Source organism: Primulina tabacum, chromosome 1 (genome assembly GCF_025594145.1).
Source record: "Primulina tabacum isolate GXHZ01 chromosome 1, ASM2559414v2, whole genome shotgun sequence".
NCBI lineage: Eukaryota > Viridiplantae > Streptophyta > Magnoliopsida > Lamiales > Gesneriaceae > Primulina > Primulina tabacum.
In genome coordinates, this window is record NC_134550.1 from 37,911,319 (window position 1) to 37,938,720 (window position 27,402).

The following is a 27,402-nucleotide window of genomic DNA, read 5'->3' on the forward strand; positions in this document are numbered from 1 at the left end:
AAAAGATAAGATATGAATATTAAATATTCATTAGCAACCATGAAGAAATACACTAATTTTAGTGAACAAATTTTAGTTAGCAACAAAGAAAAATTATGGGTAAATTAATAAATTCAATATGCATTAATATCCAAAGGCATTTAAGATATACAATAAATTATAAAAGAATCCATCAAAAAAATTATTGATTTAATTTATTACATTAAATGAATAAGAGTATATTGAAAAATTTATAATTAGAAGTCGTATATTTATATGTACGTTGATTCAGGAGCCATGGTTTTCAAGTTTGACCTGCCATTAATACAGTTCACCAAATGGAGAGACTTCTTCTACTCACTAATCTTCTTGTTGTCATTCTCAGATCAGCAACCGTCAACGGTCAAACAAAAGTGACATGCAGCTCCAATGATCGAAAAGCACTTCTAGATTTCAAGAATGGTCTGAACGATTTCGAGAACACGCTTTCGTCTTGGCGTGGCCTCGACTGCTGTGACTGGAGGGGTATTGGTAGCGATAACATCACCGGTGGTGTTATTACCATTGATCTTCACAACCCTTTTCCATTTAGCAATGCCAAGTATGGATTCTTGAATTTGAGTGGAGAAATTAGGCCTTCACTGATGCAGCTGACATTCTTGAAGCGTTTGGACTTGAGTTTCAACACGTTCAGAGGAATACTAATTCCTGAATTCATCGGTTCTTTAACGAATTTACAGTATCTCAATCTGTCAAATGCTGGATTCAGTGGTAAGTTGCCTCAAAATCTTGGAAATCTGTCTAATTTGAAATATCTGGATGTGTCTAATTCAGGATTTCCAGGACTAAGTGTTGACAGTTTTCAATGGGTATCTAGTCTTGTTTCTTTGAAATATCTTGGAATGGAAAATGTTGACCTTTCATGGGCAGATTCAAACTAGTTGGAAATTCTCAACACGCTGCCTCATTTGACAGAAATGCATCTTTCAAACTGTGGCTTCTCTAGGTCGCTTTCCTCCTTAAAGTCACCCAATTTTACTTCACTTGTTGTGATGGACCTCAGTTTTAACAGCTTCAACTCAAAGTTCCCCGATTGGCTTGTCAATATCAGTAGCCTTGTGTATATTGATTTGAGCTACTGTATGCTCAGAGGAAGGATTCCTCTTGGTCTCGGAGAGTTGCCCTATCTACAATTCTTGGGACTCGAGTCTAATGGTAATCTAAGCGCCAGTGTGTTTTCCTTTTTCAATGGAAGCTGGAAAAGCATAGAGTTATTTAAATTAGCTTCCAAAAAATTACATGGTAAACTCCCTTCAAGTATGGGAAATATGGCATTCCTTGCTCATTTCGACCTGTTTGATAATTATGTAGAAGGCGGGATACCAAGCACAATTGGCTCACTCTGTCGGTTGGCATATTTTGACATTTCCGGTAATGAAATGACTGGAAGTTTACCAGATAAATTTGTGGTGCTGATGTTACTCTACCTAGCTTAGTGATCTTGAGATTGACCTACAATAAACTAACCTCAAGATTGCCAAATTGGTTGGGACAAATCAAGAATCTCGAGGAATTGTCGTTGAGTCTCAATTTCTTTTTTGGCCCTTTACCAGTCTTTAGGATCACTCCAGCATTTGACTCATTTGGACTTGGCTTGGAATAAACTGAACGGAACTCTGCCCGAGAGCTTTGGCGAGCTCTCTGAGTTGTCTGTTCTTGATATTTCTTCCAATTATATGACAGGCATTGTATCCGAGTCTCATTTCTCCAACCTCACTAAGCTAAAGATCTTAAAGATGTTGGATCCCGGTTTTCTCGTGTCCAAACGCAGCGGAAGTTTTAAAATTTTAAATTTTATTTTGACAATCAAAATAAGTTTTGTTTGGGCACTCGTATAGTTTATTGAATCAAACATTCATAGGGCGTCAGAATTTTATACATTTGGTGATTAAATCACTTGACTTCAACTAATCCGGTATAGGCGGATCTAGCTCTTGATGAATCCCTACGAACTTTCTTCAAGGACTCATTTTTTCTAATCAGGTCAACGACTAGATGATTTGTTCCTCTTCTAATTCGCACTAGAAAATTAGAATTTTTTACGTTGGAGATTGAAAATGAGAGACGGCTCAAAGTTTTCCTTCAAAAGGAAGTGGCCGAATTTCTCAAGCTTTGGAAGAGAGGTTTTTCGAAATTTGTGAAGGTGGTGGCTAGGGTTATGGCTTGCTCATTCTTATTTATAATTAAGCCAGGCCTAATACACATAATTAATATTAATGGACTTGATTAATTAATTGGGCTAGTCCAACTAGTTTAATTAATTAATCAAAGTCCATTAAAAACTTTAAATATTTAGTATGTTGGACTTGTACTCCTACAAGCCCATTAAACATACTTCCACCAATTTTAATTTAATATTTAATAAACTCAACTTTTGAGCTTAATAAATTAAATCGATTATAAATTCAACATTTGAATTTATTATTTAAATTATAAATTCAACTCCTTGAATTTTATCATCTTCAAAATTTAATATTTAATAAACTCAACTTTTGAGTATAATAAATTAAATTATCAGATTTTATAAATTCAATCTCCTTGAATTTATTCTCCCAAATTTTATAAATTCATAAATTCAATTTCTTGAATTCACTATCTCATAAATTCAACTCCTTGAATTTATTTTTCTCAAAATTTAATTATCATAAATTCAACTCCTTGAATTTACTATATCATAATATAAATTCAACTCCTTGAATTTATTCTCTCAACGGGAATAAACAATCCAGTGCTTGTGTGACCCTCAGTGGTTCAGGGATACAGCTAGCCGTGGGTTCACAACTCTTTGTGATTCCGAATAACATTTAATCGTATTCGGGCTTACCCTAGTTAGCCCTATTCTTTTTATCGACACCTTGATCAAGAATGTCAGAACTCATTTCTGATTGCACCCATCAGATCATGGTAAGAGCGTCTAGTAGCATCACCCCATGATCCCCTAGGTATCACTGATAGTGCCTGCAAGAACCAGTCGATTAAGATTAACGTACAATACGGTCCCTTCATCTCATATATCCCGATCGAATCTGCAACCATTGGTCCATCGAGGGTTGCATAATAATTCGATAACTATGTGATAACTATAAATAGTGGCATCACATGTACGGTTGGAGAACTCTTTCTCTAACGTACATCTCATACTCTGGCCAGAGATTCCACGCACTATAATTTCATCAGATCACATAGGATATCCACACCCGTAGGTGAGCGGTGAATCCCCGACTACAATGCACTGGCTCCTATATGTGTCGCAACTGTACCCAACCTCGCCACCTGATGACGCTCCTGGAGCCGGTAAACGAGTCAAAGCACAGCTCTAGCATATAGAGTTTGGAACTTTTCAAGTTCGCAATCTTGATTTTGATGTTAACAAAACTTGTTATTGTGTTTCTAACATATTTACTCAAGTGTGAAGTTGTTAACACAAGAAGCAAACCGAAACTGAATTCTGCACAAACTGAATTTCTGGCAAGCTTTGGTTTTTGGAAGATATATCTCAACTGGAAGATCCAAATAACAATCCGCCAACTGGAATGATTAGAAAACTCAATTTGAAACAAGTCATATTTCACGTCAGTTGGGCAAAATCGGATATTATCATGGTCTAGCTGATCGCTCAATTATCGAACTGATCACACGAAAACAGCAATCAGTTGGGTTTGAGCAGCTGCGGTATTTTGGTCATATCTCTTAGCTCGGTTATCGAAATGAAGAGATTCAGTATGCGTTGGAAAGATAAGACAAAGATCTATAAATAATCTTTAAAAGTCAAAGTCTGAATCGAAGCTTACGATGCTGATAAATGACGATGAAGCTACTGATTCTGCACAAACTGAAATCAGCTAGGCTGATTTCAGCACACCAGCTGAAACTGAACCAACTGCTGACCAGCTGACCAACCAACTGAACTGAACCAGCTGCTGACCAACTGAAGACCAGTTGAACTGAACCAGACCAGCTGAAACTGAACCGAACCAGTTGAACTGAACCAGCTGACAAACTGAACTGAACCGAGTCAGCAGCTGACCAACTGAACTGAACTGAACCAGCTGCTGACTAGTTGAACTGAATGACCAGTTGAGTTGACCAGAGTTGACCAGTCGGGAAAATGTCCAGCAAGACGAATTTGACCGTTACAATTCCAGAAACAGTACAGAAACTTTCCAAACGGTCATATTCTTGTGTCTAACGTCTATATCAGTGTTGGAGCATATAAATACAACATATTGAAGATCAAACAAGAGCTTTGGAAGGAGATTCAAAGCATGGGCAATTAGCATGAAAATTCAGCTAGTTGAGAACACAAGCCCTTGTGTGAGGAAACATTTGAGATGCACACTGTAAATGATAAATTCTCACACACAATCACTCACACATATACAGAGAGTTTGAGCTGAAAAGTTTAGTTGAGTGAGTCTTGCACAAAGACAATAAACTTGTGTATGTAGTCTTTGCATATGAGACATTAAATAATATGCTGATTGTGAGGTGCTGCCTACAATCTTGAGTGCTAGGAGTTCAGTTTAGGCAGTGGTGTAAGTCCTAGCTGAATGGGTTTGTACAAGATGTTGTATAAATCAAAGTCTTCTAGTGAATCCTTCCCAAGGGGAAGAAGGGGTGACGTAGGAGTATTTAAATCTCCGAACATCTATAAACAAATTCGTGTCTATTTGTTTAGTGCATTTACTTATCATTTTCATAGTTTTAAAGAAGCATTGTTGAAGCATTTTATGTGTTCTTCAAATACCAAAATATTGCATACCAATTGTTTGATAAAATGCTTCAACTAAAATATTTTTACTCATTCAACTTGCATATATTTTAAATGGTTTACAAAATATTTAATCGGTTTCTACGAAAGATTATTTCGAGTAATTTCCGCTTGGTTTGAACACCAAACTCGATTTAATTCATCGGTGTTCAATATTTCAAGAACCGAGCTATTGTAGCTCAACGATTACCCCCTAATCGATCCCAACATAGAGCCTCAGTGTTGTCCCGGGTGGTAAGGACTAATGGTGTACAATCATAACCACGATCTTATCCTCTCGATGAATGATAAACTCTTGGAAAGTCCGAGGGAGGGTTGTTCGGTATAATCATCATATGACTACCCATCTGCATGTTTGGACATCTCTATGCCCTTACTAAGAAACGCAGTACACAACATCACAGATGCTAGTCTCGAGCTCAAGCGGCCTTTATCCTTATTTTAGGCGGCTGAATCAACTAGGAACGAATTTAGAATATGCAGTGTTTACAAATGAGTTTCAACATCGAATTAAGATTCATTTTTATTAAAGCATAATCAAGGACTTTATCTATGCTGATTGCATGGGTATACAGATAAAGTAAAAACGAAACATTAAAAAGTAAATTTTATTAAAATAAAGATTGTTTATTACACTTGAGTCAATAAATGGCTTAGGACATCCACTCTAACAAAAGATGTCTTCCAATTCTTTCATCTTGAATGTCAGTTCTGATTGGATCCCTCCGTTCCAAATACGTAATCTTGCCATGGGTTCATGTCGATTAGGTCCTCCATTTCCAGGGTGGCTCAAATCTCAAAATGAGATCGGGTTTCTTGATATCTCTAACGCAAGCATATCACGTTCTATTCCTGACTGGTTTTTGGATATTTCAGCAAATCTTTCTGATATAATCACGCTGAAATGGGTGAGCGGGGTAAGAAGCTCCAACGGATGAGATCAACAATTTATAATGTTTGGGAGTTTTGAGTGAGGATAATGGCTGTGATAGCTCCTGCAAACAATGAAAAGAACTCGTGAATGGGCGTCGGAGGGGTCTCCGACGTGGCCACTCCGATGCTAAAGTCAGCAGGTTGAAGATGAACACAAGCAATATTCGAGAGAAAATATGTGTAATGCCTAGAGTTCAAAGATTTCAGAATGTTTAAATGACATTAATACCTGTTATTTATAGTAGAAAATGGGGTATGTACCTCGATTTTTGTGCCACCTACTAAGCATGGCAAGTCGGCTACCCATACTTGAAGCTTCTGATGACTTCTAGGACACTCCAAGCCCAAGTTGTTCTGACAGATTAGACTGCCTATATCAATCACCCTCGAGTATGGTGGAAGTTTCGAGGTGGCCCAGGTAGTAGAGTACCCGGGCTGTTGGTGGAAAGCCCGGGTTTATGATGATGATTGCCCGAGAATGGTTATCCAAGTACTAGCCCGGGTTAATGATGACCCAGATCCCTATGGGGGTATCACCACCCATCCCTAAAATAGTCGGGTTAGAGCTTGACTCGCTGTCCCGATCAGTCATATTTGTTCTTTTGTAGGAACATAATTCACAGTGTGTAAGAGCATCGGAGGCTTCAAATATCCCCAAGGTGGATAAGATACCGGGGTTTGATACCACCCGGTCTTAAGCTAACATGCCGGGGCCTCGCATCGCCCGGGCTTGGAATAAGATGCCGGGGCCTCAAATCTTCCGGGCTTAGATATTCTGTCTTTTAGTATTCTCGGGTATTCCAATAGGTGTCATTATGACGTATGTGTTAGCATTAACTTCTCGCCGAAAATCGTTTCATATTCCGAGAATCTGATAAATCTGACACATCGATACGCGTGCACGTCCTTTCATATGCCCAGTACAATTTACGAGGCGCATCTTGATCGTCTACGTGTGCTTACATCAAAGGTCGAGATCTCTCCCCACTGCCTATATATATTAGGTGTCCTATTTTCGAAAAAACACTTGCAAATTCACAAACTCGGCGAAGCCCTTGCAAATTTTTCTCTCGAAGCTCCTCCGCGCAAGCCCTTCCACCTCCGGCGATCCTCTGCCGCTGCAATCACCAATCTCTCCCTTCTTAAAATCGTAAGTTCTCTCTCCCAACCATGTCTAATTCTACTTCTTCTACCTCTGGAGCTAATGCGCGAGGCTCTCCCAGTGATGAGTCCACCGCGATGTGCTCCAACTCCTCCTCATCTCCCCCTCGCCGTCGCCTCCTTACTCAAACTTCCCAAAAATAAAAAATTATTCAAACCAAACCCTCCTCTTCAAAACCTTCCTTTTCCAAACCCTCCTCCTCGGGCACCTCCCGCGTCTCTAAAAAGGACAAGGGTAAGGGCAAAGCCCGGGCTTCTGGCCACCCTTCCACAGAGACCCCGGGAGTTTCTTGGTTCTCCTCAATGAGCAGCACTTTGCGCTCGGGGGCGGACGAGGAACTTCGAACTCTGGGGTCTATTCCTTCTTCCTATTCCATCATAATTCTCGGGGCTTCTGACAGGGCAAACAGTCCTCCCCCGGGTTATACCACCTTTTTTCCGGGACCAACTCAGAAATGGTCTTCGTTTTCCCCTCCCTCTTTTTTATATTCAGGTCGCCGATTTTTTGGCGTGCCTGTCAATCAATTCCATCTCAATTCCTTCCGTATCATGGCTTCGTCCTATGTCTTGTTTTAAATGAATAATCTTCTTATCAACCCCCTCATTCTTCACTACTATTTCTCTTGCCGGCTCGGGGATAATGCATTTTCCCTGACTGCCCGGCAAAATGCACGATTCCTTGATGATATACATTCCTCTCAGAAAGGGTGGAAAAGAAGATACTTTTTTATTCAACTCCCTGGTCCTCTCCCTTGTCTGACCGGGTTTCTTTCTTCCCTTCCCACACAACCCTCCTTTCCCCAAGCCTATAAATTTGAGGAGCCTTTCCTCATGAGTCAAACCCTAGTGGAGGGCCAAAAATATTCCTCCTCTGTTCTCATTTCAAATGAAAATCTGGAAGCTTATGGGTTGAGTGCCCGGGTTGAGGACCCTCTGGACAAGGTGATTGACGAGGTTGCTGGCTCGGGTGCTCAGCCTGGTATATTTCTTTCAAACCTGCCTTTCAATTTTATTTTTATATATACTCGCAATTTGTACTGACATTTTCTTTTCCCTATTTGCGCAGATAACTCCATAATGCAAGAGGCCTTCGCGAAGAAATGGGCGGCTTGAAAGGCAGCCAAAGAGAAAAAGTTGGCACCCTGAAAAGCTGCCCTTGAGAAGAAACAGGCCGAGGAGCAGGCAGCCCGACAAGCTGAGTTGAACCGGGCGGAGGCCCAACAAGAAGAGGTGACCCGGGATTCATCCCAGGAAGAACCTGAAGACCACATACCCCTTACCCAGAGGAAGCAAAAGGCTGTCACAAGCACGGAGCCAATTCTGGTCGAGGATAACCGGGAGGCGGGTCAAAGCTCCTCCCAAGCAACTCGGTCAACCACCCCCCCCCCGTTCCCCCCCCGGCAACAATCCAACCAACAGCCTCCCCTCCTTGAGCAGCCTCCCCGAGCCCATATCCTTGATGCGGGATCCTCGGCAAGGGGTTTGAAGATTCTCAAGCAACTCCTCACTCCTGATGAAGAGGCCCGCTTGAAGAATTCCCGAGCTTCTGCCAAGCTCTTCGAGGGTTCAAAAAAACTCTTGGAGGTAAGTTCTCATAAATTTCCTTAATCTTTTCTTGCTTTGATCATTTTTTATTCTTACTGATCTTGTTTTTGAACAGGCTGCTCACCTGCTGGTCTCAGCCTTCGAGGAGGTTGTCGGGGCTGCCACTATCTCTGGTAAGCGAGCCCGGCACTTCCAAGATTCAATGAAGGTCTTGTCCGAGAGGAACGTCTGCAAGGCTCTCTGTCTGTCTCGGAATCGAGGATCCTCGCTCTTTTTGAACAGGTAGAGGTGCAATTGCACTGGGCTGAGAGTGCCCTGGCCCTGGCTGAGTATAATAAAGGCAAGTGGAAGGCTTCCTTCCTCCAGTCTCCCGAGTTTAAGAAGGCCGTGGTAGACAAGGCCTACCCTCTTTTTCAGACCGGATTTGAAAAATGCCGATAACAATTTGAGGAAGCCGAACTCCTGTCCCAAGATAAGGAAAATATCGAGGCCCGTATTTCGTATTTGAAAATTTGCGGAATAATTTAAAATTTTCCTTTAAAAGTAAATAACTTGCCTCATTCATAAAATAAACTGATAGAAAGGTTTAAATGTCAAAATAGCAGCGGAAGTAAATACTGTTTCAAAAAAATCACTTAAAAATATTTCAACAAGACAAAATGAGTTTGAGCATAAAAATGGTAAATAAACTGAGACATGAGGTCCTCGGGTTCCTACTACTGCCGACCCAAGCTAGCTCACTGGTCTCCGCCCTCGGCCTCGACCTCATCAGTATCTACAACAATCAAGTTTAGTAAGTCTAAAGACTCAGCATGTATATCGTGAATAACAAGTAAAATATATCATAAAATTTCATGCCATGTAAAGATATCTTATCATAAAGCGTAATGTGAAAATCGTATCATGAATAATTATAAATACGTGCATAACTGATAATCGTACGTAAAATGTTAGCTCGATAGAGCCCTATCATAAAATAGCATATCATAATTTTCTGTTGAGATAATGTTCTATGCAAGTGGCCCATAACGTAACGTAACATAACATGCTCGTCTGATCAGACTAAACCACAGTATACTGGGCGGTAGAGATCATCACAGCCCTTGGACTGGATATCCATACCCATACATGAACATGAACCGGTCGTAAGTCACCGGGTAAAGTAATAATCCCATAAGCTGCAATCCCATAAGCGTGAAGTGGCCACAAGACATATCGCATATATCTCAAAATAAACATTTTATATTTTATGCACGTAATATAATTAACAATCCTGTATTTTTTTTTTTTTACCAAATGGGTTGGATCATTCCCAGGCTCGCTGCGACCTAATTCTAACATGAGAAACATGGAAATAAACTTAACTTGACCAACACTTCAAAATCGAACTAAAAACGCGATTATTACGCCCAACAAACTTAGTATCTAACCATGACTCCGTACCAACCCGAACCAACATCAAACCATCGTTTAGTCATGATTAAAAAACGCCTAAAATACTGAAAATAAATACCAAGGGCTGTAATACACGAAAATTGTGCATGGAGGCCAAAATCATGAAACGCTCTTTCGAGAGTCACTTTGGCACATCGCACCGTAAATTCTCGTACGACCTCTAAGCTTAACCAAATCACAAACGGCCAAAAACATGACCTTCCTAACTCATTGAGGTACTGTCCAATCCAAGGTCATAGGATAAAAGCCAAACAAGAACTCAAACAAGCCTCCTGAACCGAAGCTCAAGTTGCGGTAAAAAAAAATGCAGCAGCAGCACTTGTGCTTGCATCGCTTCGTTTACGAGGCTATCGGTCATTAGGGCTTGAACCACCGACCAGAGCCTCTTACAAACATCCTAAGGAGTGGATTGAACCATGGATAAGGGCAATAGGCCAACCACAATCCACCCAAACACCTAGGACAACACAAAGCTCAAACCGAGAACACAAAGAAAAATTCTGTACCGTGCAATTGTTTGGATCGCTTGCTGTCATGTGTCGTTCCATTGGTCATATGATTGACCATGGCTCAATCTAGACATGATGAAGTGTTGTATGAACCAAGGTTAAGGGATAAAAGCCAACCAAGATCCATCCAAAACTTCAAGAGCCGAAACTCACTCACAAAAATCAGAAATAGAAACCGAGGGACACTTGTGTTGTTTTGCTTTAAAAACCGATGGGACATGAACCAAGCCATGAAAGGTCATCTTGGTCATGTCCTAGACATGCTAAGAAAGGGTCCTAACCGTGGTTACAGGCCCAAAAGCCAACCAAGATTCGAACCTCCTTGAACAACCAAAAACCAGAATTTCGAGACTCAACTTGCAACTATGGAGAAGTTGCTGTCAAATCTTGAATCCAGCGAGTTGGGGGCTTAAACTAATTGACCAACATGATCCTAACTCACCCTAGTACATTCCTAGATGCAGCCTTGGGTGCCTGGAATCGAGCCCACCTCCTGAAACCACAAAACAACCAAACCCGTGAAGCACAAGGAAGAACCAAAAAAATCTGTGCAAGTTTTCGAAAGTTGCTGTCAAAGATTTCGGTTTTTGCTATTAAAATAATGAACATGTGATGTTTTAAAATATTTATATGACTTTATTGAGGAGCAAAGAAACCATATATACATGCCTTGGATTTGTTTGAAACGAAAACAAATCAATTACGAAAAACGTGGCGCGGCGGAGACGGAGTTCTCTTTTCTCTCTTGTTATTGTTGCTGAAAGGGCACGATTTTCCTGCTGTATTTTCTCAAAAATTTCGAAGGTAAGGAGGGGAAGAAGGGGGCTAGGTATGAAGGGGAAGGTTGCAAGTTAAATGGGTCAAGAATGCACTAGATGGAAGGATTACAAATGAGGAAATGGAATAATGCCAAGAAATGATTTTTTTCCCATTCTTGAGGCTCGAAATATAGGAATTAGATCGGCTAATTGGTGGTTGAATAAAGTGCAGAAAATTGCTTAATTATTAATTATTGCAGATTTAAAATGCGGGAATTAATCATACCAAGAAATGATTAAGGAATGATATCAAAATGGAGGGTTGCCAAAACAAGCATGATTTGATTCTAAGGAGGGCCGAATTTTTGCTATGCCAATTAAGGTAGAAATATTGCTTAATTATTGAATTTTAACTCTTTAAAGTTTTAAACACTTATCATGCATTTTAGTGAATTAATAAATTTAATTTAGGATGGTAGTTATCTTGCATGCATGGATAATTCTTTAAATTAAATTACTAGCATGTTAAGTTATGATTTCTTAAATAAAATAAGCCTAGATTAATTTATCTCAATTGGTCACATATTTTAATTTAGGCTTTTAATTAATTATTGAACCTAAAAGAACTTATTTACTACTCATCTCTAATTAATTAATTAAATTCCCTAAACATTCTTTTTCATTAAAATAAATTATTCTTTATCTTAAATAAATCCTAGGAATATTTTCTTATCATTAAATTTTATCTTAATACTCCAACTCCAGTCTGGCCTCGCTTATTAATCCGAAAAGATGCAACTAAACTACTGCATAAAATGATTCAACAAATTTAAAGAAAAGAATTTAAATCCTCATGCATAAAAATCATTTTAATTTAAATAATAGTAATTATGCATGACTTATACGTAGTCTGGTTTAACAGGTTCTACAACTCTCCCCTCCTTAAAAGAAATTTCGTCCCCGAAATTAAAACTCACCGAATAACCCGGGGTAACGACTCCTCATCTCTGGCTCAGATTCCCACGTAGCTTCCTCATCTGAATGATTAAGCCATTTGACTTTCACTCGCTTAACCAGCTTGTTCCGAAAGCTTCTTCTCCTGTCTGTCTAAGATTTGCACTGGTCTCTCTTCATAAGATAGGTTCGGAGTGAGCTGCAATGGTTCAAAATTCAGGACATGCAAAGGATTCGCCATATACTTCCTCAGCATAAAGGCGTGGAACACATTGTGTACTCCGGCCAGATTCGGCGGAAGAGCAACACGATAAGCTAACTTCCCAACCCTGTCGAGGATCTCACATGGTTCGATGAATCTCGGACTGAGCTTTCCTTTCTTCCCGAACCGCATGACACCTTTCATAAGTGCTACCTTCATAAAAACATGGTCGCCAACGGCAAACTCTAGATCTCTCCTCCTCTGATCCGCATAACTCTTCTGTCGGCTCTGAGCAGTCCTCATCCTATCACGGATCTTGACCACTACATCGGCAGCCTGCTAAATGATTTCCGGACCCAATTCTGATCTTTCCTCTACTTCATCCCAATGAATAGGCGATCTGCACTTACGACCATACAGTGCTTCATACGGAGCCATACCTATAGGCAACTGAAAGCTGTTGTTATAGGTGAACTCTACCAATGGCAAATTCGACTCCCAACTCCCTGAGAAATTGATGACACATGCACGGAGAAGATCTTCCAAAATCTGGATAACTCTCTCTAACTGCCCATCTGTCTGTGGGTGGAAAGCTGTGCTAAACAACAACTTCGTACCCATAGCCGAATGCAAACTCTTCCAAAATGAGAAAGTGAATATAGGATCTCGGTCAGACACTATAGAAACGGGAATACCATGAAGTCGGACTATCTCTCGGATATACAACTCTGCATACTGAATCATGGTGAAAGTCGTCTTAATGGGCAAGAAGTGCGCTGATTTGGTAAGACGATTAACAATCACCTAGATAGCATTTGATCCTCTTACTGACTTCGGCAAACCTACCACGAAGTCCATGGTAATATTCTCCCACTTTCACTCGGGAATAGGAAGAGGCTTGAGCAAGCCTGCTGGTCTCTGATGCTCCGCTTTCACTAGTTGACACGTCAGACACTCGGATACAAAACGTCTGATATCCTTCTTCATTCCGGGCCACCAATACAACAACTGCAGATCTTTGTACATCTTCGTACTCCCAGGATGAATAGAGTACGGCGACATGTGGGCCTCGGATAAAATATCTGCTCGAATGGAATCACTGCTAGGAACCCACATTCTGTCTCGGTATCTCACAATACCATCGTTAACTGTATACAAGATACTGCCCTTGGCCTCATCTCTATGCTTCCACTTTGTCAACTGCTCATCTGCTGACTGTCCACTACGAATACGGTTTAGAAGAGAAGACTGAATCGTCGACGTAGATAGGCGAGGAACTCTACCTCGAGGATAAGTCTCTAGGTCAAACCTCTGCATCTCAGACTGAAGAGGCCTCGAAATCGCTAGATGAGCCATCACTGCGACTTTCCTGCTCAATGCATCCGCAACTACATTAGCTTTACCCGGGTGGTAGCTAATGTCACAGTCATAGTCCTTACTAGCTCCAACCAACGCCTCTGACGCATAATCAGCTCTTTCAACGTAAAGAAGTACTTGAGGCTCTTATGGTCGTTAAAGATCTGGCACTTCTCTCAGTACAAATAATTCCTCCAAATCTTCAAGGCAAATACTACGGCTGCCAACTCTAGATCGTGGGTAGGGTAATTCTTCTCATGGATTTTCAACTGACGAGAAGCATACGCTATCACCTTCCCATGCTGCATCAACGCTGCGCCTAAACCGAGCTTCGAAGCATCGGTATATAAAACAAAGTCTTCAGGCCCTGACGGCATGGCCAACACTTGTGCCGAGATGAGAGCTTGCTTCAAAGTATCGAAGCTCTTTTGACACTCATCGCTCCACACAAATTTAACATTCTTCTTTGTCAACGACGTGAGTGGAACTGCGATAGAGGAGAATCCCTGAATAAATTTCTGATAATATCCTGCTAGCCCAAGGAAACTGCGGATCTCTGATGCATTCTGCGGCACAACCCAATCTCTGACTGCTGCAAATTTCGCTGGGTCTATCTCGATACCGCTGCTAGAAACGACGTGGCCTAAGAACGCCACCTTCTCTAACCAGAACTTGCACTTACTGAACTTTGCGAACAACTTGTGCTTCTGTAGGGTCTGCAAAACTGCGGTCAGATGTCTGCTGTGATCCTCTTGATTCTTTGAGTAGATGAGAATGTCGTCTACGAATACTATCACAAACTGATCAAGATACGGCTGAAATACGCGATTCATGGGATCCATGAAGATCGCTGGCGCATTCGTCAAACCGAACGGCATCACGAGGAACTCGAAGTGGCCATAAAGAGTCCTGAAGGCAGTCTTGAGAACATCGGCGTCTTTCACCCTCAACTGGTGATAACCAGAACATAGATCGATCTTAGAGAATACTGAAGCTCCCTGTAACTGATCAAATAAATCTTCAATCCTCGGAAGTGGGTATTTGTTCTTCACTGTAACCCTGTTCAACTCCCGGTAATCAATGCATAGCCTCATCGAGCTATCCTTCTTCTTCACAAATAAGACTGGCGTGCCCCATGGTGAAAAACTTGGGCGAATGAACTCCTTGTCAAGAAGTTCCTGAATCTGCTTCTTAAGTTCTGTCATCTCTGTCGGTGTTAATCGGTACGGTGCTTTTGAGATCGGAGCCGTACCTGGCATAAGCTCAATAGGAAACTCCACCTCTCGCTCGGGTGGCATACCAGAGACGTCATCAGGAAAAACGTCTAGAAAATCCCTAACAATTGGGACATCGGAGGCTGACTGACTGGGTTCCTCGGGAACGGATATAAAATTTGCCAAAAACGCTCGACACCCTCTATGCATAAGCTTCCTAGCTTGGACACAAGATATCAAACACGGTAAATGAAAGTACCTGTCTGGCTCAAATAAGAACTGCTCCATCCCAGGCGGTCGGACTAGAACAGATCTCCGCTGGAAGTCGATCAAAACTCTGTTCCTTAATAGCCAGTCCATCCCCAGGATAATGTCAAACTCTGGCATCGGCAAAACGATAAGATCCGCATAAACAAGGTTGCCATGAAGCTCGAGGTCTATGTCTTGGATCACATTAGTAGCTGTCATCTCCTCACCAGAAGGCAATACTACTGAATAGGCTATATCTATCCCAATGGTCTTGACCTTGAGAAAATTAACGAAGGTATCCGAAATGAATGAATGAGTAGCCCCTGAATCTATCAAGGCTTTCGTAGGTGAACCAGCTATAAAAATTTTCCCTGAAAGATTGGAACACTAAGCTGAACCCAATAGTCACAAGAACTAACATATAGACATGCGAAGGTCAAAGTTCTTCTAACCTAAATTCCCGAAAGTAACAGTGATTAGAGCATGCAATCCTATCATCAATTCTCTGTTCAAAATCTTAACCCAAAACATAAATTCCCAAATACAAACTTAAAGCTTAAAGGTACCTGTCATGAGCATCGTCTCCAGGTTCGTCTCCGCTGCATGGAGAGCAAAGACTCTGCCTTGGGTAGGCAGACTCCCCTGCGAGCATTGCTGCAGCAAGTGGTCTGGACTACCACACTTGTAACACTTCCCTGAACCATACATACACGCTCCAGCATGGTGGCGTGTGCACCTAGGACAGACTGGGTGCTCAAAAGTCCTCGGGACTGCGCGTCCCCGCTACTGCTGCTGTCCTCTGTTTCTGGATGAGCCGTGGAAAGGCCTCTTATTCTGTGGCTGCTGCTGAGGAGGAGGGCGGTGCGGTACTTGGACTGGTCGCTTGCCCTGGCAGTCTCTCTCAATATCAATCAGATCCTGCTCTACAACTAGAGCTCTGGAGACAGTGACGTCATAGGTAGTAGGGCCAGCCACCCTAACATCACGGCGCAAGATCGGCCGTAGACCATCCAGAAAATGCCTCAGTTTGGCTCCAGCAAAATTCGCAATCAGGGGCACGAAATGGCAACCCCTCTCAAACTTACGGATGAACTCCGTAACAGTCAAATCTCCCTGCCTCAGGGTCATGAACTCCCTGGTCAACCTGGCACGCCCCTCGTCAGTAAAATATTTAGAGTAGAATACCTCTGTAAAGCGCGCCCAGCTCAGAGTAGCCACATTCAAGGCTACAGATGCTCCTTCCCACCATAAGCGGGCATCTCCTCCCAACAGATAGGTCGCACATCGAACTCGGTCCTCATCTCCAAGCCCCATGAACTCGAAGATAACTTCGAGGGACTTAATCCTGTCCTCAGCAATCATGGGATCTGTCGTCCTTGAGAACTCCTTAGGTCTCATCTTCATGAACCGCTCATAGGTAGCCTCAGGCCCCGTCGGCCTGGCTATCCCAGCATTGTTCCCCGCAAACTGTGCGAAGAACTGCGTCATCCCAGCTAGCATCTGGGCGTTCATGTCCGGTGGAGGTGGAGGTGGTAAATCTCTCTCCTGCCTCTGATTCTCACCGTCCTCCTGGCGAGGCTCATCATCTCTAGTGCGCTCAAAAATGCGTCTAGGAGGCATACTGTTCCATACATAACCCATACGTAACCAACATGCATAATTTCTATTATTTCTTTAAAATTAAATAAATACTGCATAACCATAATTTGGACATAACTCATTTCATGAAAACCTGCTTTAAAATATTTCATGCTTTAAAATAAATACGTAAACGTATAACTTACAGACCGAAGACGTGACTTCGTGAGCTTCTCGAGATCAGTAGTAGTACAACCCTTTACAAGAACATAGGCTCTGATACCAACTATCGAGGCCCGTATTTCGTATTTGAAAATTTGCGAAATATTTAAAATTTTCCTTTAAAAGTAAATAACTTGCCTCATTCATAAAATAAACTGATAAAAAGGTTTAAATATCAAAATAGCAGCGGAAGTAAATATTGTTTCAAAACAATCACTTAAAAATATTTCAACAAGACAAAATGAGTTTGAGCATAAAAATGGTACATAAACTGAGACATGAGGTCCTCGGGTTCCTACTACTGCCGATCAAAGCTAGCTCACTGGTCTCCGCCCTCGACCTCGACCTCATCAGTATCTACAACAACCAAGTTTAGTGATTCTAAAGACTCAACATGTATATATTGTGAATAACAAGTAAAATATATCATAAAATTTCATGCCATGTATAGATATCATATCGTAAAGCGTAACTTGAAAATCGTATCATGAATAATTATAAATATTTGCATAACTGATAATCGTACGTAAAATGTTTGCTCGATAGAGCCCTATGATAAAATAGCATATCATAATTTTCTGTTGAGATAATGTTCTATGCAAGTGGCCCATAACATAACGTAACATAACATGCTCGTCTGATCAGAGTAAACCACAGTATACTGGGCGGTAGAGATCATCACAGCCCTTGGACTGGATATCCGTACCCATACATGAACATGAACTGGTCGTAAGTCACTGGGTGAAGTAATAATCCCATAAGCTGCAATCCCATAAGCGTGAAGTGGCCACAAGACATATCGCATATATCTCAAAATAAACATTTTATATTTTATGCACGTAATATAATTAAAAATTATGTCTTATTTTTTTTTACCAAATGGGTTGGATCGTTCCCATGCTCGCTGTGACCTAATTCTAACATGAGAAACAAGGAAATAAACTTAACTTGACCAACACTTCAAAATCGAACTAAAAACGAGACTATTACGCCCAACAAACTTAGTATCTAACCATGACTCCGTACCAACCCGAAACAACATCGAACCATCGTTTAGTCATGATTAAAATACGCCTAAAATACTGGAAAATAAATACCAAGGGCTGTAATAAACGAAAATTGTGCATAGAGGCCAAAATCATGAAACGCTCTTTCGAGAGTCACTTTGGCACATCGCACCGTAAATTCTTGTACAACCTCTATACTTAACCAAATCACAAAAGGCCAAAAACATGACCTTTCTAACTCATTGAGGTACTGTCCAGTCCAAGGACATAGGCTAAAAGCCAACCAAAAACTCAAACAAGCCTCCTGAACCGAAGCACAAGTTGCTGTCAAAAAAAATGCAGCAGCAGCACTTGTGCTTGCATCGCTTTGTTTACGAGGCTATCGGTCATTGGGGCTTGAACCACCAACCAGAGCCTCTTACCAACATCCTAAGGAGTGGCTTGAATTGTGGCTAAGGGCACTAGGCCAACCACAATCCACCCAAACACCTAGGACAACACAAAGCTCAAACCGAGAACACAAAGAAAAATTCTGTACCATGAGATTGTTTGGATCGCTTGCTGTCATGTGTCGTTCCATTGGTAATATTATTGACCATGGCTCGATCTAGACATGATGAAGTGTTGTATGAACCAAGGTTAAGGGCTAAAAGCCAAACAAGATCCATCCAAAACTTCAAGAGCCGAAACTCACTCACAAAAATCAGAAATAGAAACCGAGGGACACTTGTGTTGTTTTGCTTTAAAAACCGATGGGACATGAACCAAGCCATGAAAGGTCATCTTGGTCATGTCCTAGACATGCTAAGAAAGGGTCCTAACCGTGGTTACAGGCCCAAAAGCCAACCAAGATTCGAACCTCCTTGAACAACAAAAAACCAAATTTCGAGACTCAACTTGCAACTATGGAGGAGTTGCTGTCAAATCTTGATTCCACCGTGTTGGGGGCTTAAACTAATTGACCAACATGATCCTAACTCACCCTAGTACATTCCTAGATGCAGGCTTGGGTGCCTGGAATCGAGCCCACCTCCTGAAACCACAAAACAACCAAACCCGTGAAGCACAAGGAAGAACCAAAAAAATCTAGGCAAGTTTTCGAAAGTTGCTGTCAAAGATTTCGGTTTTTGCTATTAAAATAATGAACATGTGATGTTTTAAAATATTTATATGACTTAATTGAGGAGCAAAGAAACCATATATACATGCCTTGAATTTGTTTGAAACGAAAACAAATCAATTACGACGAACGCGGCGCGGCGGAGACGGAGTTCTCTTTTCTCTCTTGTTATTGTTGCTGAAAGAGCACGATTTTGCTGCTGTATTTCTCAGAAATTTTGAAGGTAAGGAGGGGAAGAAGGAGGCTAGGTATGAAGGTGAAGGTTGCAAGTTAAATGGGTCAAGAATGCACTAGATGGAAGGATTACAAATGAGGAAATGGAATAATGCCAAGAAATGATTTTTTTCCCATTCTTGAGGCTCGAAATATAGGAATTAGATCGGCTAATTGGTGGTTGAATAAAGTGCAGAAAATTGCTTAATTATTAATTATTGCAGATTTAAAATGCGGGAATTAATCATACCAAGAAATGATTAAGGAATGATATCAAAATGGAGGGTTGCCAAAACAAGCATGATTTGATTCTAAGGAGGGCCGAATTTTTGCTATGCCAATTAAGGTAGAAATATTGCTTAATTATTGAATTTTAACTCTTTAAAGTTTTAAACACTTATCATGCATTTTAGTTGATTAATAAATTTAATTTAGGATGGTAGTTATCTTGCATGCATGGCTAATTCTTTAAATTAAATTACTAGCATGTTAAGTTATAATTTCTTAAATAAAATAATCATAGATTAATTTATCTTAATTGGTCACATATTTTAATTTAGGCTTTTAATTAATTATTGAACCTAAAAGAACTTATTTACTTCTTATCTCTAATTAATAAATTAAATCTCTAAACATTCTTTTTCAATAAAATAAATTATTCTTTATCTTAAATAAATCCTAGGAATATTTTCTTATCATTAATTTTTATCTTAATACTCCAACTCCAGTCCGGCCTCGCTTATTAATCTGAAAAGATGCAACTAAACTACTGCATAAAATGACTCAACAAATTTAAAGAAAAGAATTTAAATCCTCATGCATAAAAATCATTTTAATTTGAATAATAGTAATTAAACATGGCTTATACGTAGTATGGTTTAACAGGTTCTACAAAAAACTTTCCTGATTTTGGCCTGGCCATTGCATCCCTTCCCCTTATCTCCTTTGCAATCATATCCTGATAAATCTTAATAACTCGGGTGATATAACTGCTTGTAAATAACCAAAAAATTTTCTAAGTGTTGCGAATTAACTTGGTAACTTCAAATAAGTACCCGAGATCTCCATCCCCGTAATAAATAAAATGCCTCATACTTAGTAAGTGACCCAGATGTAAGCAACCTTAAACTCGAATATAAAACCTTGGTGCATATAACAAGTAGAAAAGTCGGGCAAGAAAGCATATTTCGAGATTTATCCTGGTCGATGTGCGGTGCCCCGAGCCAGGGTGTAGTGCTCTGGGCTTTTAAGAACCAAGGTACGGAGCCTTGGGCCAGGGAGCATGTCCCGGGACTTGGGAATGGTCGAGGTGTGGTGCCTCGAGCCAGGGTGTAGTGCTCTGGGCTTTTAAGAACCAAGGTACGGAGCCTTGGGCCGGGGAGCATGTCCCGGGACTTGGGAGTGGTCGAGGTGTGGTGCCCCGAGCCATGGTGTAGTGCCCTAGGCTTTTAAGAACCAAGGTACAGAGCCTTGGGCCGGGGAGCATGTCCCGAGACATGGGAATGGTCGAGGTGTGGTGCCCCGATCCTGGGTGTAGTGCCCTGGACTTTTAAAAACCAAGGTACGGAGCCTTGGGCCGAGAAGCATGTCCCGGGACTTGGGAATGGTCGAGGTGTTGTGCCCCGAGCCAGGGTGTAGTGCCCTGGGCTTTTAAGAACCAAGGTACGGAGCCTTGGGCCGGGGAGCATGTCCTGGGACTTGGAAATGGTCGAGGTGTAGTGCCCTGAGCTTTTAAGAACCAAGGTACGGAGCCTTGGGCCGGGGAGCATGTTCCGGGACTTGAGAATGGTCGAGGTGTGGTGCCCCGAGCCAGGGTGTAGTGCCCTGGGCTTTTTTTTTTAAATAACCGAAGCTTGGTACTTCCCGAGTTCGAGATACAAGAAATAATACATAATACTCCTTTGGAAAAATAGATCTTTCATTATATCTTCAATCAAACCATTACATCTGTTAGGCATAATAACTCTTTAAATTAAATACATTCCAAGGCCTTTTGAGGGAATGTCCTTGAGCATTTTCTAAATAAAAGGATCCCGAGCTGACTCTCCGGGTAATTTTATAAGGTCCTTTCCACCGAGTTTCCAGCTTCCCAACATCCCCAGCAGGGTTGACCTTTCTTCATGACTAGATCCCCTACATGGAAATCTCGGATTCGGACCTTTTTGTTATATGATTTCATAACCCGGCTCCTATATGCCTCCATGCGAATGAATGCCCGGTCTCTCCTTTCTTCTACCAAGTCCAATTCCATGGCCCAGTTTTGGTCATTGTCTTCTGGGTAAGATTCTACCCGGGAAGAAGTTTGCGCGATCTCAACTGGGAGGACTGCTTCAGAACCATATACCAAGTTGAAAGGAGTTTCTTGGGTAAGTGCCCGGGGAGTAGTTCTGTAAGCCCAGAGAACACTGGGTAATTCTTCCACCCAATCCTTCCCTTTGCCTTGTAGCCTTGTCTTTAGTGCTTGTACAATAATTCTATTGACAACTTCTGTCTGGCCATTAGCTTGAGGATATGCAACAGAGGTAAAAGATTGAGTGATCTTCATTTCCCTGCACCATGACGTAACTTCTTTGCCCTGAAACTGTCTCCCGTTGTCCGAAATCAGTCTTCTGGGTACTCCGAACTGGCACACAATATTCTTCCACATAAATTTCAATACCTCTTGCTCAGTGATTTTTGCCAAGGGCTCAGCTTCTACCCATTTGGAGAAGTAATCAACAGCCACTAACAAGAATTTTTTCTGAGCCCGGGCAATTGGGAAAGGACCCACAATATCCATGCCCCATTGATCAAAGGGGCAAGATGCCCAGATAGGCTTCAAGAAATTGCCCAAACTGTGTTGAAAATTGGAATGATACTGACAATTCTCACAAGCCCGGACTATTCGAGTAGAATCCTGGCTAAGAGTTGGCCACCAGAATCCGGCTAACATTGTCTTTCGGGCCAAAGATATTCCTCCGAGTTGCTCGGCACAACACCCTTCATGAATCTCTTGAAGGACATAATCCACTTCTATCTCAGATAAGAACTTTACCAGAGGTCCCTGGAATGATCTCCTGTACAAGATTTTATTTGAGAGAACGAACCTGGGAGCTTGTCTCTTAATCTTTTGAGCTTGAGCTTTTTCTTCGGGTAATTCATTTTTTGTAATGAATTTGATTAGTGGTACCATCCAGGAGTCCTCGGGCATTGGTAATATCTCTTCCTCAGTAGAGAGGACCAACTGAGTGATGTGCAGTACTTCCCTGGTACTGACCTCTGATAAAGAAGCAGCCATTTTTGCCAAAGCATCTGCCTCGCCATTCTCCTCCCGGGGTATTTGTTCAACACTCCAATCCATGAGGGTTTCCGCTTGGGCTCGAATGAGCTGTAAATAATTAAGCATCCTGTCCTCCTTAGCTTCATAAGCGCCCTTTATTTGTTGAGTGATGAGCTGTGAATCAGAATACAGAATAATCCGAGAAGCTCCAACTTCCTGGGCAGCTCGGAATGCCAGCAAGAACAGCCTCATACTCAGTCTCATTATTGGTTACCCGGGCGTCAATCCTTAGTGTCAATTTGATCTTCTCTCCTAGGGGAGATATTACCACAACCCCTATTCCACACCCAGCAAGGCTAGACGCCCCATCCACGTATACTCTCCTTACTTCCTCTTCATTGGGTTGGATCATTTCAGATAAAAAATCTGACAGAGCTTGTGCTTTGATGGCAGCCCGAGGCTTGTACTCTATGTCATATTCTCCCAACTCTACTGTCCACTTGATCATCTGCCCGGATACTTCTGAATGAGTCATGATCCTGCCAAGAGGACTATTGGTAAGAACAATGATTTGATGTGACAGGAAGTAAGGTCGTAGCTTCCGGGCTGTCATGATCAAGGCCAAAGCAACCTTCTCTATTTCACTGTAACGGAGCTCGGGGCCCCTTAGAGCATGGCTGACATAGTAGACAGGATTTTGATCAGAGCCCTCTTCTTTTATTAGGATCAGAGCTGATAGCATGCTCCGTAGTAGAAAGATAAACAAATAGTTTTTCCCCGGGCTCCGGCTTTACCAATATAGGGAGCTCTGCAAGGTGAATCTTCAAGTCTTAGAAGGCCTGCTCACATTTCTCATCCCACCCGAATTGTTGGGCCTTCCTTAGAACCTGGAAGAAAGGATAACTCCTGTGTGCTGACCGGAATATAAATCTAGACAAGGAAGCAATCCTCCCGATCAGCTTCTGTACTTCTTTGATAGATCGAGGATATGACATACTCAACACGGATTTGAGTTTTCTTGATTTACCTCGATCCCTCGATCTGTCAATATGAATCCAAAGAATTTGCCACTCTTGACACCAAAAATGCATTTGGCAGGGTTGAGCTTTATCCCGTAACACATTAGAGTGGCAAAGGTTTCCTCTAGATCATCAATAAAGTTCGCAACCTCCCGGGTCTTGCCCAGAATATCATCCACATATACTTCCACATTTCGTCCCAGCTGCTTCTCGAATACTTTGTTCATCAGACGCTGGTAGGTAGCCCCTGCATTCTTCAACCCGAAAGACATTACAATATAACAAAATGTACCTCCCGAGGTAATGAAGCTGGCTTTATCTTGATCACTCTTGGCCAGGATAATTTGATGATATCCCTGGTATGCGTCCATGAAACTCAGTAATTCAAAACCTGAGGTGGAATCCACCAGCTGATCAATCCTGGGTAGGGGATAATGATCCTTGGGACAAGCTTTATTAAGATCGCGGAAATCTACACACATCCTCCACTTCCCGGTAGATTTAGGCACTAGCACCACATTTGAAAGCCATGTAGGAAATTGAATTTCTCGAATGTGGCCGGCCTTCAGCAACTCCTTCACCTGTTCATCAATAACTTTGTCCTTTTCAGGCCCAAAGTGTCTCTTCTTCTGCTTTACCGGGTGAGAGCCCGAGAGAATATTCAATTGATGCTCCGATATCAAGGGTGAGATCCTTGTCAACTCTTGTTGGGACCAGGCAAATACATGAATATTAGCTTTTAAACAATTGATCAAACTAACCCGGGTGGATGTGCTGAGGTCCCGAGCCACCCGAATTTGTTGCCCTTGTCCGACCTCTACCATCTCCTGTTTCTCCTCTGCCACAAAGTGTACTTCCCCTTTCTCCACCACTCTTCCTCCAACTTCATCCATCCTTGCCTTCTTTCCTTCCCTCTTGGTTTTGCTCTGATCAGCCCGGACTGCCTCCACATAGCATTTTCGGGAAGAAGGTTGATCTCCCCGAACTTCTCCTACCCGGGCTCCCACAGGAAACTTTATCTTTTGATGGTAAGTGGATGCCACAGCCCTTAATTTATTTATAGCCGCCTCCCCAAAATGATATTATATGAAGATGGGGAGTCCACTACAGTGAAAGAGGTCATCACTGTCTTCTTGAGATCCTGAGAGCCCAGGGTTAGTGGTAGGACAATCTCCCCTTCCGGGTAGACCACATGGCCAGCAAAGCCAAAGAAGGCAGTTTCCACAGCTTCCAAGTGAAAACCCTGGAAATTCATCTGCACAAAGGCATCTTTAAAAATCACATTACAGAACTGCCCGAGTCAACAAATACCCTCAAAATGTCATAATTCGCCACCCGGGCTTGGATCACCAAGGCATCATTATGGGGTAAATTCACCCCCTTCAAATCCTCCGGGCCAAAACTAATGACTGCCTCATTCCTCATTGCCCCCTATACCTCCATACATTCCCTCCTACTTCTCGATTTCCTTCGCTCGAGTGGAGTCTCCTGATATCATTTTAATCAAGCCCGTGGCAGGGGGAAAATTTTTTTTTCTCTCGGGCTTGGGCTCTCTTCTTCTCCCGAGCTTACTCATCGGATTACTCCTCATACCTCCTCCTCGGGCACTGGATCCGGGCTGTCGAGATGTCCAAGGTGGCAATCTCGGTCTCTTGTTGTCGTGACTGGGTCCCGGAGCGGAAGGTAAGACATAATCTCCCTTCAATGTCTTGCAATCCTCGGTGTTATGATAACACACCTTGTGGAGAGTGCAAAATCCTCTCTTCTCTGGCCGAGATAATTGATGGTCTGGGGCCAAGTCTCTACTACATTCTTGTACTTCCCTTTCCAGGACAATCTTTAGAGGCACGTGATGAGAAAAGTGCCCTGGAATGCCCCGCTTCTGTCCCCTCTCCTCGGGCTTAGACACCCGGTCTCCTCTCTCCTTTTTTACAGCCTCCCTCTTCTACTTCTGAGCTTCTTCCATATTTATGTATTTCTCTGCCCGGGACAATAAGTCCTCGAAATCCCCGGACACCTTCTTGTTCAGTGATTTGAAAAACTCACCCTCCCTTAACCCTGGGTGAATGCGGTGGTCTTTGTTTCAGTGGCACAAGTGGGAACGTCCAGAGCCACTCTGTTGAATCTTCTGATATAAGCCCTTAAACTTTCTTCCTGGCTCTGCTTGACCTCGAAAAGACTGAAAGCAGTCTTCTTGTACTTTTTGCTGCTGCTGAAATGGTGTGAGAACACCTTCTGGAAATCTTTGAAAGAATTAATACTTTGGGGGGCAAAACCCTCAAACCATCTCTGAGCCGAATCCACTAATGTTGTTAGGAACACTTTACACTTTATTCTATCAGTGTAAGTGCAGCATGGCCATGTTCTCAAATCTGGCCAAGTGTTCCTCAGGGTCTGCGTTGCCATCATAATCTTTTATTTTGGCAGACTTGAAATTTCCGGGCAGGGGTTCCCGGACAATAATGCCAACAAATGGGCATCCTCTAGCGATTGCCCGGGAAGTGCTCCGATTCTCCAATTGTCCTTCCAAGACCTTCATCTTCTGCCTCAGCTCCAGCAACTCTTCTGCCACGGTTGGAGATTTGGACCCGGCACTGGACTCCTCAGTCTCCTGTCTCTCCTCCTCCTCCCCCAACTCCTGCTCTTGCTCCTGCTCACCCTCTTTTCTATTTCCGGGCGGTGTAACATGTTGAGAAACTTCTTTCCTGGCCATAGCCTGCTTCACTGCATCGAATATCATCTTTTTAATTCTTCCGGGGTCATGGTAATGAGATTTGGCCCGATGTTATTAACACCAACTTGTCTGGAAGTCTGCCCTCCATCTTCCTGGGCCCGAGAATTATCTTGGTTGGTTCTTCTTGTACGAGCTATATCAACGTCTTGAACTCAAGTTTCCCACAGACGGCGCCAATGATATAATCATGCTGAAATGGGTGAGCCTGGTAAGAAGCTCCAACGGATCAGATCAGGAATTTATAATGTTTGGGAGTTTTGAGTGAGGATAATGGCTGTGATAGCTCCTGCAAACAATGAAAAGAACTCGTGAATGGGTGCCGGAGGGGTGTCCGGCATGGCCACTCCGATGCTAAAGTCAGCAGGTTGAAGATGAAGACAAGCAATATTCGAGAGAAAATATGTGTAATGCCTAGAGTTCAAAGATTTCAGAATGTTCAAATGACATTAATACCTGCTATTTATAGTAGAAAATGGGGTAGGTACCTCGATTCTTGTGCCACCTACTAAGCATGGCAAGTCGGCTACTCATACTTGTAGCTTCTGATGACTTATAGGACACTCCAAGCCCAAGTTGTTCTGACACATTAGACTGCCTGTATCAAACACCCTCGAGTATGGTGCAAGTTTTGAGGTGGCCCGGGTACTCTTGGTGGAAAGCCCGGGTTTATGATGATCATTCCCCGGGAATGGTTATCCAAGTACCAGCCCGGGTTAATGATGACCCAGATCCCTATGGGGGTATCACCACTTTCTTTGTTAAACATCTCGTATAATCAGTTACAAAGTCAACTGCCAAGTTCTTTTAAGGTAATTCCATTTGCAGATGTTGATCTTTGCCCTAACCTGTTTGAAGCACCCATTCCTCTCCCTCAAGTCCCGATCGAGCTGTTTGATCTTTCCAGCATCGGATTCCGAGGCGAGATTCCGAATAATATCAGTGACGCAAAGGCACGCCTTAATCTTCCTTTTCTCATCCATCATGTCATAATATGTTTTTAAAAGTTTTTTTTATGAAACATGAAAAACCGAAGTTGCTGCCTTTGTTTTTCTCTTTTGCATGATTTATGTATCTCTTATTACATGCCATGATTCACGTTTTTTT

The 27,402-nt window shown here is 42.2% G+C and overlaps 1 pseudogene; it reads left to right on the plus strand.

Moving 5' to 3' along the window:
* Positions 1 to 317: 317 nt before the first annotated feature.
* LOC142508934 (receptor-like protein EIX2) overlaps positions 318 to 27,402 on the plus strand; it is a 60,524-nt pseudogene continuing 33,439 nt past the window's right edge.